Source organism: Odocoileus virginianus, chromosome 26 (assembly GCF_023699985.2).
Source record: "Odocoileus virginianus isolate 20LAN1187 ecotype Illinois chromosome 26, Ovbor_1.2, whole genome shotgun sequence".
NCBI classification, from domain to species: domain Eukaryota; kingdom Metazoa; phylum Chordata; class Mammalia; order Artiodactyla; family Cervidae; genus Odocoileus; species Odocoileus virginianus.
The window spans coordinates 10,962,767-10,976,910 of NC_069699.1; the positions used below are offsets into that span (position 1 = coordinate 10,962,767).

The 14,144-nt window shown below is 39.5% G+C and overlaps 1 protein-coding gene across 4 annotated transcripts in view; it reads left to right on the forward strand.

Annotated features, from left to right (window-relative positions):
• The window catches only part of MYRIP (myosin VIIA and Rab interacting protein), a 215,739-nt gene that overhangs the window by 8,607 nt on the left and 192,988 nt on the right, over positions 1-14,144 (forward strand). The window contains exon 1 of one of the 4 annotated variants that reach the window (XM_020894566.2): positions 8,260-8,371. The exons of 2 other annotated variants lie outside the window; for them this stretch is intronic. The gene's annotated coding sequence lies outside the window, so the exon portion shown is untranslated. Of the gene's footprint in view, positions 1-8,259; positions 8,372-8,410; positions 8,874-14,144 lie in introns of those variants that run through there. One more of the 4 variants, XM_070455461.1, reaches the window with a different exon arrangement.

Genomic DNA, 14,144 nt, shown 5'->3' on the forward strand with positions numbered 1-14,144 from the left:
CAGTGGGCCTTTCGGCTCCACCCACGGTTCAGTGAAGGCTGGGTGCCTCTCCCAGGACTGCAGATCTTGCAGTCTGAGTGCCTGCCACCCCCCACCATCCTCTGTGCTCCCAGATCTGAATCCTTCCTCCCACAGCTTCCAGGTACCTGAGGCTTGTTCTTCCCACTGCCACCACCCCTGCTTTCTGCCTCAGGTCCCCTCTCCTCAGACTGGTGCTGATGGTGGATGCTGAAGTAATGCTAATATTTCCCCTTCTCTTCCATAAATGATCTAAAAGCAACAAGGAAATGAGAGCACCAAACATCACTTTTGGCAAATTTGGGAGATGGCTGGAAGATGGAAGAGGTGCCAGAAAAAGTGAGATCAAGTTGGGGTGCATGGGGAGAGGCACGGAGACGTGCCCTGCATGCTGTCAAGAACGCTTCTCGGGAAGGCGGGGGCTCTCCTGGGGCACCACACTCAACTGCCTTCTAAGCCCCAGTGGGGTGATGCGGCCTGGAGAGGTGGCCACCACGTCCCTAACTCTTGGTCCGTCTCACCTGGGTTGTTACAGGCTCTTTTTACAAAGAAGGAACTTCTCACCTGTATCATTATTTTTCATTTTATTTATTCTCTGTCCTCATCCTTGTTTCCTTCCTTATACTTTCTTTGCTTTATTCTCTTTCTCATATCTTAAATGTACATGATTACTCATTTAATTCCAGCTTTTCTTCTTTTGCATATATGCATTTAGCACAATAAATTTTCAGGTATTGCTTTAGCTGTATTTGTATTCCACACGTTTTGATATGCAGTGTTTTGTTACTGTTCACATATAGATTTTTAACATTTTCATAATGATTTTTTTCTTATTTGTAAGCTTTTATTTAAATTTATCTTTTAATTTCCAGAAACTTTTAATAATTATTTTTTCTTTAATTCTATCTTTATTCTAGATTGACATTTTTAATAATATGTACTTTAATTTTCTATTTTAGATAAAATATTTTAATTTTTTTCTATTTTTTATTTAAATTTTTTTTCTAGTTTCAATATTTTCTGTTTTAATAATGATTAGAGAATGTGATCTACTTGAGTCCAATTTGTTGAAATTTGTTGAGACTTGTTTTGTGGCCTGGTACATAGTTTTCACAAATGTTCTATATTTCCAAAGTTACTGGTTTGCAGTAATCCATATATGTTCATTAGCTTAAACTAGTTAATTGTGGTATTCAAATCTTCCATCTTCATTACTTGTTTATTTGAAGTTTGATTAATCAGTTACTAAGGGAGAAATATAGAGAATTTTTCAGTTTAATCTTATGCTTTTTCAGTTTTTGCTTTGTATATTTTGAAATATTATGTTATTAGATGCATTATAGTTTAACTTTTTCCTGGTCAGTCAAGCATATGTCATTATGAAACAACCCTCTTAATCTCTAGCAATGTTCTTGTTTCTAGATCTGAGAAGAACAAATATCATATAATATCACTTATATGTGGAATCTAAAATAATGAAACAAAGGAACTTATTTACAGAACAGAAATAGGCTCATAGACATAGACAACAAACTTATGGTACCAAAGGGGATACTTGCAGGGGGGAGGATGAATTAGGACCTTTGGGATTAACAGATACACACTGCCGTATATAAAACAGATAAACCACAAGGATCTACTGTGTATCACAGGGAACTATACTCAGTATCTTGTAATAAACCAGAACCTGAAAAAGAATATATGTGTGTGTGTGTGTGTGTGTGTGTGTGTGTGTGTGTAAAACTGAATCACCTTCCTCTTTACCTGAAACCCTGTAAATCAACTATACTTCAATAAAAAATAAATCATTAAAAATAGACCTGTTTCTAATATAGCTATACCAATTTTCTTTTACTTAGTACTTGCCTTTCGCATCATTTTATTATCCTTTCACCATCAACAGTTCTGTACATTTTTATTTCACCTGTGAAACAGTTATAAAGAGCATAAAGCAATAAAACTTGATTTTTCCAGTCTGTAAGTTTTAATGTGAAAGTTATGTTCATTTACAATGTTACTATTAATATATTTGGATTTACCATTTTACTTTGTTCTCTTGATCCCTCTTCATTGTCCCACTTTTAATATACTTGGTTATTTTATCTAATTGCTTCTTGTATTAATTTAGATTCTCTTTCCTACTCCACATCACATTTCCCTCGTCTCCATATTCAAAAGCTGTACACTCTTATTTCTATTTACTTGTATTTATTATTTGGTAATTTTAGCATATATATTTACCTTAACAAAATACAAACTGAATCATTTCTGTCATTCTGAGTCATTCTGTCCTCCTGAGCAATTCAAGGACTTTATACTTAAAACTCTGATCACTCTGCACAATTTATATGTTAACATTGTGTGGTGTTTTACTCAAACTTTTTAAAAACTCCATCTATTTATTTTTTCCACATAGTAAGCAACTTGTTGACAATATGATTCCACGTGTCTTCCAGGTTTCATTGGTTCATTTTAAGAATTTATCTAGTGATATGATTATTGTTATTTTGCAGTAATCTATCTTTTCATTATGGGTGATTCGAGTTCCTTTTCTGTGTACTTGTTCTGAGTTCCATGCTTTTTAATTATCTCCCTCAGGATTTTCTGGACTTCATTCATGTGAGAATTGATGTGTTCTGGAAAATTCTCAGTCATTATTTCTTTGAATATTGCGTTTCCTCATTCTCTATCCTGGAACTCTAATTAGATATGCGGAATCTTTCTCCTACATCGTCTGTATCTTTTAATCTCTGTTCCATGTTTTTCTTCCTTTCTCAGTGCTACATTTGAGTTATTATTTCAGCCCTGTCTACCAGCTCACCTCTCTTCTCTGTTCTGAGGAATAGACATAATTTTAACATAAAGTGGTGCCCCCACTGAACCTACACAAATAAGACTTTTCAGTGGTGGGCCTGTTGGCATCTATGCCAATTTTGCCATTCATGTGGCCTATTTTGTTGTTATTCTTCAACTAGATGCCTGAAAATGTGTCTCAGGGGCCTTAATATTACTAACCTTAAATGTAGTCATTTTATTTATGGGAATCTAGCTGAAGGGGAAAAATCCTTAAGTGGAAAACACTTTATGCACAAAGATGTTTATCGTAGTTTTCTATGAAGTAGTCCAGAATTGAAATTAACCCAGAGGTACACCACTAGGAACAGGTCAACAGGTATATCCACTTGATACAATATAATGGAGCCATTAGGAGTGAGACTTGAAAGTGATCTTGCTACCATGAAAAAAAAATACTGGAGATAAAAGAGTTTAGCGGAAATGTATGCATAGCATACTTCTCTGTATGTGAAGTAGCTCGGTCGTGTCCAACTCTTTGCAACCCCATGGACTGTAGCCTACCAGGCTCCTCCCTCTATGGGATTCTCCAGGCAAGAATAGTGGAGTGGGTTGCCATTTCCTTCTCCAGGGGATTGTATAATAAGATATAAATGACAATAGTCCTTACAAAGAGTGGGGGAAATGAGACTTAAATGAACCAATGGGCTAGCACTAGTTGTACTTGCTTGATGATGTCAGGTGATTAATTTTCTTCTATGATATTATCATATCTTTCAAATGTCCATAAATGGGAATTTGAGGTACTGAAAACTACACAAAAGCTCTAGAGGAAAAAGAATGAGGTGGGCAGACAGCAGTTAGAGGTTCTTGCTGATGAGTGTCTGACTGGGATTATTCACCTTCAATAAGTGTTTTGCAGAACTGAGGGTCCAGAAGCAAGAGACGGTAAAGAGACGGCTCAGGAAAAGGGCCCTGGCCAGACCAGGTTGAAGGAGTATATGTTGTTGGAGGTCCCATGTCCCATCCCTGGCTGTGGGAATTTAGAGTAGGGCCACGTGCTTTGTTTCTGGTTTCTCCTTTGGCATTTCTCTGGGTCCATATAGGCACCAACAAGCAGTGTTTGCTGACTTTAGAATCAGTGGGCAGACACTATAGCAAATTCCACTGGCCACATTATAGAATATTTCCACTATACTTTTAGTGTGTTACCTTTGTATTTATGAGAAATAAATGAAGACAGTTTGGTTGGGAGGGTGTGGAGAGAAGGGAACCCTCTTATACTGTCGGTGGGAATGTAAATTGGTGTCTCCACTATGAAGAAGAGCATGGAGGTTTCTCAAAAAACTAAAGTTGGCATATGATCCAGCAATCCCACTCCTGGCCAAATATCCGGACAGAACTATAACTCAGAAAGATACATGCACCTCTATGTTTATATCAGCACTGTTTACAATGGCCAAGACATAGAAACAACCTAAATGTCCATCAATAGATGAATGGATAAAGATGTGGGGTGTGTGTGTGTGTGTGTGTGTGTGTGTGTGTGTGTGTTGAAATATTACTTGGCCACGAAAAAGAATGAAATAATGTCATTTGCAGCAACATGGATGCACCTAGAGATGATCATACTAAGAAAAGAAAGTCAGAAAGACAAATACCATATCACTTATATGAGGAATCTAAAATATGACACAAATAAATTTATCTATGAAACAGACTCATAGACATGGAGAATAGATTTGTGATTGCCAAAGGGGATAAGGGGTAGAGGAGGGAAGGACTGGGAGTTTGTGACTAGCAAATGCAAACTGTGATGTATAGAATGGATAAACAAGGTCCTACTACATATACAGGGAAATATATTCACTATCCTGTGACAAACCATAATGGAAAAGAATATGAAAAAGAAGATATGTATAACTGAGTCACTTTGCTATACAACAGAAATTAACACAACATTGTAAATCAACTATACTTCAATAAAATTTTTAAAAATGAAGACAATTTGTTTTCCATTTCTATTCACTTTGAATTAAATACCCATGGGCATTACTACTCAATGCTAAACTACCTTCCCTGACTTCTGTAAACCTTTTCAAATGCTGAACCACTTTATTTAAAATAAACTGGTAGCATTTTGGTTATCTTCTGCTTTAGAGTTCTGTAATCTTGTCTCTAGATTTCTAAAACACACCTTTAATTATCTTTGAAGTATCTAACTTTAATTAAAAAAAAGTATATGTCTCTGAACCTCCTGCGGATGGGAAGACATATTACTGAAGTATAGCTGGGTTGGTGAAACTCGCAGGGGAGCAGGTTAATGTTAAAGATCATTAAACAATTTCCCTCCTGCCATGGTGTTGAATTGTAGATTTTCTTTTTTTTGCCCGGAGCAACTTTGCTCTCCTCTTTTTTAATCTATCCAATAGGACATTATCTAGGATCAAATCTTTTTTTAATGTTTTTTCTTATATATCTTTGACTATAACCACAGTTTGAAAGGCCTACTAGCTGAGCACAATATTTCATTGTAAGTGTTTCTATTTGAAACTATTTTCATTTTGAAAAATGTACACTGCAGTCCAGTTCAAACATTTATTTCAACTTTCACTATATTGAGGCTTCAAAAAAGAAGAAAGAAACCTATTTATTCCACTTGGGCCTTGGGTCACTGCAGACACCACAGCATCCAAAAAGATCAGATCAGAGAGGTGTTTTGAAGATCATCTAGTTCAGAGGTAGAAAACTGGTGGATCAAAAGTCATCAGTAGATCTTCCCTCGAGCTCACCAGGTGATGTGGCACATCAGTGAGATGCATGAATTCCATGGATGTAAGTCCATGGCCAAACTTCATTTGCTGTAAATGAGTTTCTTGGTCAATCACAACATGCTGGGGAGGAGCTGTGACCCCCAAGTATTCTGTAAGTGATGGGTAAAAGTTCAGGCAGAGATGGGAAATGCATACATATGTATTCCAGGAAGGACTCTACCCACTCCATGACGGAAGGTCTAGTGTAGTCACCAGGCCGTTGACTGGATTCCTCCCCTCCACATCCAGGGAGGGGCTCAGCACTGATCTTTGCTGTCAGGAAGATGTGTCCCCAAACACTGGTGACAGGCAGATTAGGCCTGCAAAGAGGAAGTCTGTGAAACTGTACCCCTGGGTAGCCACGTTGTTGGACCCTCCTGCCATGTTCATTGTGTGCAAGGACTCACTGAACAAACACTAGGGAATAGCCTTCTCACCTGATGGCTGAGAACTTCTGCAGAGATATTCAAATGACGTCACACTCAGGTCCTCAGGAAGGTCTCCACACACCTTTTCCTCAGACCTCCTTGTCCCTGATCTCCCAATTCTGTTCTCTCCTATCCTGCCGTTCTGTTGGTTACTGTCCATGAATTGATGTCAGCCCCATCCTTCCAGACATCTCGTGGTCCAGACAATGTGGAGGATCGATACACGGCTTGAAATCCTGCCCACCAGCAGGATGACCCTCACTGCTATCTTTCAGAGCCACCCAGAGTGGGGCTGTAATGCTACAGCTGTCCACTTCTGGTTGGTGTCAGTGATGCTTTATAGAATCATCCACGAATCCAGACTGAGGCTTTCCCTCTTACATTGGTTGATCATCAAGAACCTCCTATGAGGATGTAGGTGTTGACTGAGGGGGCGGCAACAAAGCAGCAGACACAGGAGATGGGGAGAAGTCTGAGTTACCCACTCATGCAACTTAAACCTTCCGGAACTGACTGGGTCTGATTTCTTATAGCATTCCCACTTGACAGTGGGTCCATACTGTTCATGCAGAGTCTAACAAGAGGCTCAAAGCTAGCTTCTCCTGGGCACATGGTCACTTGATGTCCTGTAGTTAGGCATTCAATACCAGGGCCCAGTAGCCTGCAGGAGCTAATTCTCAAACGGAGACCTGTTACTTGTGGAGGAGGGTGGCGCTCTGCTCTGACACCCTTGAAAGACTTCGTGGTGCTCCTCCTAGAGCTTCCCTGAGGCCCTAGATGGCATCTCTGTTTGATGCCGTTGGATCTGTTGGGTCCTGCATAAACCAAGAGACAGCCTCTGACAGTACTGCCTGGCCTTGCGACAGAGCCGTCTCTTGCTCTGGGCCCCTCTTGAAACTGGATGATGACAATTTATTTAGTAAATGGCTGAGAGCAGCATACACGTATGTTTCCACATGTCATCTTCAAAATCCAAATTCTTTAAGATGCTATCTCCATTTCTTTGTCTTCCTTTCGCATATTGAGGCCATTGTTCATTCATGTATAGACTAGATCTCTGAGTTTCAAAGTCCTTTATTGAGTCCTTTAGGCATTTTGGATAATCTTAATCTGGCAAAAAATATCTGGCACTTACTAGCACCACTTGTGGCAGGACCTGGTGAGATTTGGCAAGGGTTCTTTTTGATAGGCTGCTCTCAAATCAATATGAATGTTGAGTTTTAAGTCAACTAAGATCATGGCTTCTGGTCCCATCACTTCATGGCAAATAGATGGGAAAAAGTGAATACAGTGGCAGATTTTATTTTCTTGGGCTCCAAAATCACTGCGAATGGTGAATGCAGCCACAAAATTAAAAGACGCTTGCTCCTTGGACGAAAAGCTATGACAAACCTAGACAGTATATTTATAAGCGGCGACATTACTTTGCCAAAAAAGGTCCTTATAGTCAAAGCTATGGTTTTTTCCAGTAGTCACGTATGGATGTAAGAGTTGGACCATAAAAAAGGCTGAACGCCGAAGAAGTGATGCTTTCAAATTGTGCTGGAGAAGACTCTTTGGACTGTAGGAGATCAAACCAGTCAGTCCTAAAGGAAATAAACCCTAAATATTCATTGGAAAGATTGATGCTGAAGCTCCAATACTTTGGCCTCCTGATAGAAAGAGGTAAAGACCCTGATGCTGGGAAAGATTAAGGGCAGGAGAAGGGGGCGACAGAGGATGAGATGGTTAGATAGCATGACCAACTCAATGGACATGAGTTTGAGCAAATTCCGGGAGACAGTGAAAGACAGGGAAGCCTGGTGTGCTGCAGTTCATGGGGTCACAAAGAGTCAGACATGACTTAACAACTGAACAACAGCAGATCAATCAACAAACCAAGGCCATCAACTCATCAGTAACCACTGAGCATGCCACTTGTGACAAAGGACAGAGAAGACCGGTCTCCCTTTAGATAGTTATAGTCCAGATGCCCGATGAACCCCCACGGCAGGGCCCAGCCTAGAAAGGCTGTGTGTACTGGTCTTTATTGCCAAGAGCAGTAAAGCCTGCCCCTCCTGCCAGATGCCATCTTGGGAAGGAGGGAGCGGGAAGGAGCTGCCCACTGGGAGTTGAACTTTGACCTGCCTGAATATTTTCCAAGAGGAAAAAGTTTAACCTGGGAGTAAATAGGCAGCTTTGAGTCATCGTCTCTGTTTTCTTCTCAACTTCGAGCTCCCAGCTAGACCACTACAGCGGCTGCAGCTGCCTGCCTCCGTGCCAGTCCGTGTCCACCCCAGCTTCCCATCGCGACCTAAGTGGCCCTGCTGCTGCTGCTAGGTCAGTTCAGTCGTGTCCGACTCCGTGTGGCCCCGTGGACTGCAGCCCACCAGGCTCCTCTGTCCATGGGATTCTCCATGCAAAAGTACTGGAGCGGGTTGCCATGCCTTCCTCCAGGTGATCTTCCTGGTCCAGGGGTCGAACTGGGTCTCCTGCCTTGCAGACAGGTTCTTTACTGCTGAGCCCAAATGTTGGATCTCAGCATGCTCGCTTATTTAGGACTCTGCAGTGACTCCCAGGGCCCCCAGGAGAAGTTGACGCTCTTTAACATGGCTTCACAGAAGCCCTCTGCAACCCTGCAGCAGACATGCTGAACCAATGCATGCGTGTTGCCAAGGGAAGCCTCTGCCTGTCCTCCTCCGTCAGCATGGATACTGACCAACCCTTGCCCGTCCTGGCCCGGGCCCAGGCAAGACCAACACCAGGAAGTCGCTCCATCTCTGGCTCCTGCCTTCTCTCTTTTCCCCAATCCAGGAGCAGTGGCTCCCAGCTCATTCCTGAGGTAGCCCTCACCACTTTATGCCTGGTTATCCTTTATCTCTGGTTGTCCTTTATCTCTACTTGTCCCAGCCTCTTCTCAATGAAGGTGTACACAGTGCTCACCCAGGTCCTGAGACTAAGTTCCAATGTCACCCTCGGAGGTTTGCAAACTACAGACCCAGGCTCTGCAGCTGTTATTTGCTTTCACTGTAATTGTGCTGTTTAGATATAAATTGATACTTCTAAGTAAGTACCTGGTAATAATTTGCTCTCTTTAGAAGGTAAATATTCTCCTTTTCTCACCTACTATTATTTTGTCTTCATCCCTTTGTTTTGAGAATAGTACATTTTAGCCTACTGTGTGATCACAAATTTGGAATTGATGAAGTCTGAATTAGTGAAGCTTTAATGTCCATTTTTTCATAGTCTTATGTGGTCAAGTTTGAAATGCAGCCAGTTGCCAACTCCTATCTTGACGCACTTTTATTACAGTCAGAAGAAATCTACCAGATTTTATATAACAGAGGAAGCAGAGAGCATCATTATCTAGTTGAAACTGAAGAGGAAATTCTTAGTGAGCTGAAGAGCTGCGTATTTTTATCGAGTGTTCATTAGCTGTCCTCTGTGCAGGGGATCAATGTGAAAACACCCAAAGGATGGGAAGCAGACAGAGGAAAAAGTCCAAAAGGCAAGAGAGGCATCGCAGGGCTGCCACTGTGACCAAAGGCTCAGGAAACAAAAGGAGGGGATTGGAGGCACTGCTCTAACTCAAGATGGCAGAGAAACGCACTGAGCTCTTCTACAGACCTGTTAGTTTGGTCATTGCAGATGAGGACAGAAAAATGCAATCAAGGTATATAAACCAGGTCATTTTATTTGCCAATAACATGTAATGTGTATATGTGTCTACATTTGCCAGGGTTTCCAGAAAAACAGAACCAATAGGATATGTGTGTCTATATGTGTGTGTGTGTGTACATGTGTATCAAATAAAAAGATTTATTATAAGAAATTGGATCACATGATTATATAGGCTCACAAATCCAAAGACAGGGAGCTGGAGACCCAGGAGAGGCAGTGATTTAGTTTCAGTCTGAGCTCGAAGCCTGAGAACCAATGGTGTCATTTCAGCGTGCAGGCAATAGTGAAGTCCCCCGTGAACTCCATGGAGCATTCCTGGGGCTACGGGGAAGCACACAGTAAGAGTCTGACAGCTGGGCAGCTTTCAGTTTAGACCAGGTTTTCTCAACCTTGGCATTACCGACATTTTGGAACAGATAATTCTTTGTTGCCAAGAGCTGTCCTGTGCATCACTGGATGTTTAGTAGCAACACCTGGCCGCTACCCAGTAGATGCCAGTAGTGTACTCCCACTAGAAACAGCTAAAAATCTACCCAGACATTGCTAATTATCTCCTGGGAGGCAATATAGGGTACTCAGTTGAGAACCGCTGATTTAGACTTCCATTTTATGTCCCCTACACCCATCTGTCCTGCTAACTCCATCCACTCTGTGCTCAGCAGATGGGTGGGTATGTGCGTGTCCGTCTAATACCATCTGAAACATCTCCCCATACCTGCTGCTAGCAGAGGCTATTGAAGTAGCTCCCCCACTTTTACCATACTTACTTCTGAAGAAGTTCCCATCAAGATACAATAGGTAGAAAACACCATTAAATCTCAAATGGAGGGGGATAATGAGATCTCCCAACCTCCCACTAATTTTCAACTTCTGGAACTGCTCTCATTTGCCAGAAATAAAATTATAGTGTCAATTCTGTTTGATGGGGAAGGAAGTTTTGCCTAAAATAGCATGAACTTGGAGCCTCCATGAGGTATCAGGAGGGTCAATGGTTCAGATGGAGCTTGTTGGGCTTATAGGAGCTGGTGACTGGCAGTCTCAGAGTGATGGCATTCAGACTACAGGAAGTCATGGGTTCCCTCTTACACTGCTGGTGGGAAAGTAAACTGGTACAGCCACTATGGAGGATGCAGGATCCTTAGGAAACTAAACACAGAACTACCACATGATCCAGCAATCCCATTCCTGGGAATATATCTGGAGAAAACCGTAATTTGAAAAGATACATGTTGATTTGTCAAAAACCATTACAATATTGTAAAGTAATTAGCCTTCAACTAGTAAAAAGAAAAAAAAAAGATACGTGTTGATTTGTGTATATTGATCTTGTATCTTGCAAGTTTGCTGATCTCAGTTTTTTGGTTTTATTTGGTTTTGTGTATGTGTATTCCTTTGAATTTTCTATATGGGACTATGTTTTCTCTAAATAGATATGGTCCCAATTTATTTCCTAATTTAGATGCTTTTTAGTCCTTTTTCTTGCCTAATTGACCTGGCTAGAACCTCTAGTACTATACTGAAGAGAAGTGGTAAGAGTGACAATCTTGTGTTCATGACATTTGAGGGGAAAGCATCTATTCATTCACATTAAGCATGATGTTGGCTGTGAGTTTTTTGTAGACAGCCTTAATCCAAGAAAGTTCCCTTCTATGAAGCAACTGGCAAGGGATTAATCTCCAAAATATACTGACAGCTCATGCAGTTCAATATAAAAAAAAAAAAATCCAATCAAAAAAATGGGTGGAAGATCTACATAGACATTTCTCCAAAGACATGCAGATGGCTACAAAGCACAGGGAAGGATGCTCAACATCACTAATCATTAGAGAAATGCACATGAAAACTACAATGTATTACCTCACACCAGTCAGAACAGCCATTGTCTAAAAATCTGTGAACAATCAGCACTGAAGAGGATGCAGAGAAAAGGGAACCCTCCTATACAGTTGGTGGGAATATAAGCTGGTGCAGACACTATGAAGGGCATACGGAGGTTCCCTAGAAAACTAAACACAGAACTACCATATGACCCAGCAATCCCATTCCTAGGCATATATCTAGAGAAAACCATAATTCAAAAAGATACATGTACCCCAGTGGTCACTGCAGCATTGTTTGCAATAGTCAGGACATAGAAGCAACCTAAATGTCCGTCGATGGAGGAGTGGATAGAGAAGATGTGGTACATATATGCAATGGAATATTACTCACCTATAAAAAAGGATGAAATAACGCCATTTGCAGCAACATGCGTGAACTTAGAGATTGTCATACTGAGTGAAGTAAGTCAGACAGGGAGAGCCAAATACCATATGATGTAGGTTATATGTGGCATCTAGAATAATGGTGCAAATAAGCTTATTTACAGAACAGAAACAGAGTCACAGATAGAGAAGACATACATATGGTTACCAAGGGGAGAAGGGGATGGAGGAATAAATTGGGAGATTGGGATTTACATATACACACTACTGTACATAAAATAGCTAATTAATAAGAACATGCCATATATCACAGGGAACTCTACTCAGCACTCTATAATGACCTGTATAGGAAAAGAATCTAAAGAAGAATGGATACAGGTTTATGTATAACTGATTCACCTTGTTCTACAGCAGAAACTAGCACAACATTGTAACTCATCTATTTTCCAATAAAACTTAATTTAAAAAAGAAAGCTCCCTTCTATTACTATATCAGAAAGTGTATTGGATATTATCAAACACTTTTCCATATTTATTAAGAAGATTATGGGATCTTTGCCCTTTATATTCTATTAACATGCTACATTACATTGATTGATTTTCACATGTTCAACCAACCTTGCATTCGTGCCATAAACCCTTCTTTGTTATGGTGTACCTAATCCTTTTTTGTATGTTGCTGGATTTGGTTTGCTAATATGTTGTTGAGGATTTTTTCATCTGTGTTCATAAGGGATTTTGGGTTATAGGTTTATTTTATTGTGATATCCTTGTTTGCTTTTCATATCAGGATAATACTGGTTTCTTAAAATGGATTAAGAAGTATTTCCTCCTATTCTACTTTTGGGGGAAGAGTTGGGTGTTAATTTTTCTTTTTTTAGTGTTTGATTTTCTTTGTGGAAGCTTTTATCATTAATTCAATATCTTTAGTAGTTATAGATCTATATATAATTTCTATTCTTGAGTCAGTTTTGGTGAGCTGTCTAGGATTTTTTTCATTTCATCTAGGTTATCTAATTTTCTGGCATACAACTTTTAAGTATTCCTTTATAACCCTTCTTATTTTTGTAAGGTCAGTATTGATGGCCCTATTTCATTCTTGGTTTTAGTAATTTGAATCTTATGTTTTTTTTCTTGATCAGTCTTGCCAAAGATTTGTCAATTTTGTTGATCTTTTCAAAGAACTGACTTTGGATTTTATTTTCTCTGTATTGTTTTTCTATCCCATTGGTTTCCTCTCTTTATTATTTACTTCCTTCTGCTTACTTCAGTTCAGTTTGCTTTTCTTTTCTTTTTTTAATCTTTTAAGGTAGAAGACGAGGTTATAGATTTGTCATGGTTCCTTTTTAACATAGGCGTTTATATCTATAAATTTACTTTTAAGCACTACTTTAGCTGCATTCCATGAGTTTTGGTATGTGTGTTTTCATTTTTATTTATCTCAAGATATTTTCTTATTTCTCTTGACCCTTTGGTTCTTTATAGTACATTAATTTCCATATACATGTGAATATACCAAATGTCTTTGTTATTAATTTCTAATTTCCTTCCATTGTAATTAGAGATATATTTTATATTATTCAATTCCTTTAAATGTATTAAAATTTATTTTATAGCCTAATGTATGGTCTATCTGGAGAATATTCCATGTGTACTTTAGAGTGTATTTTCTGCTATCATGTAGAGTGTTCTGTAGATGTCTGTAAAAGCTACGTAAATTATAATATGGGTTAACTTGTCTATATCTTAGCTGATGTTTTGCTAATTGCTCTGTTACTGGAGGTTGATATAGAAATCTCTATTATTGCTGAATTGTCCATTTCTTTTTTTTAATTCTGTCAGTCTTTGCTGAATAGACTTCCTTTAGTATTTCTTGTGAAGCAGGTCAGCTGATGGTAAAATCTCTGCGTTTTTGCTTATCTGGAATGTCTTGTCTTAATTTATCCTTAATTTTTGAAGGATACTTTTCTCTATATAGAATTCTTGGATAATAATCCTTTTCTTTCAGTTCTTTAAATATATCATCTCTCTGCCTTTTGACCTCAATGATTCCTGATAAGAAGTCAGCAGTTGATCTTACTAAAGATCCTTTGTGTGTGATGAATCATTTTTCTCTTGTTACCATCAGGATTCTGTATTTTATTTGACTTTTGATTGTTTGACTATGATGTGTCTAGATGTGCGTTCTTTGACTCTTTCCTCCGTGGATCTTGTTGGAGTTTCCCAGG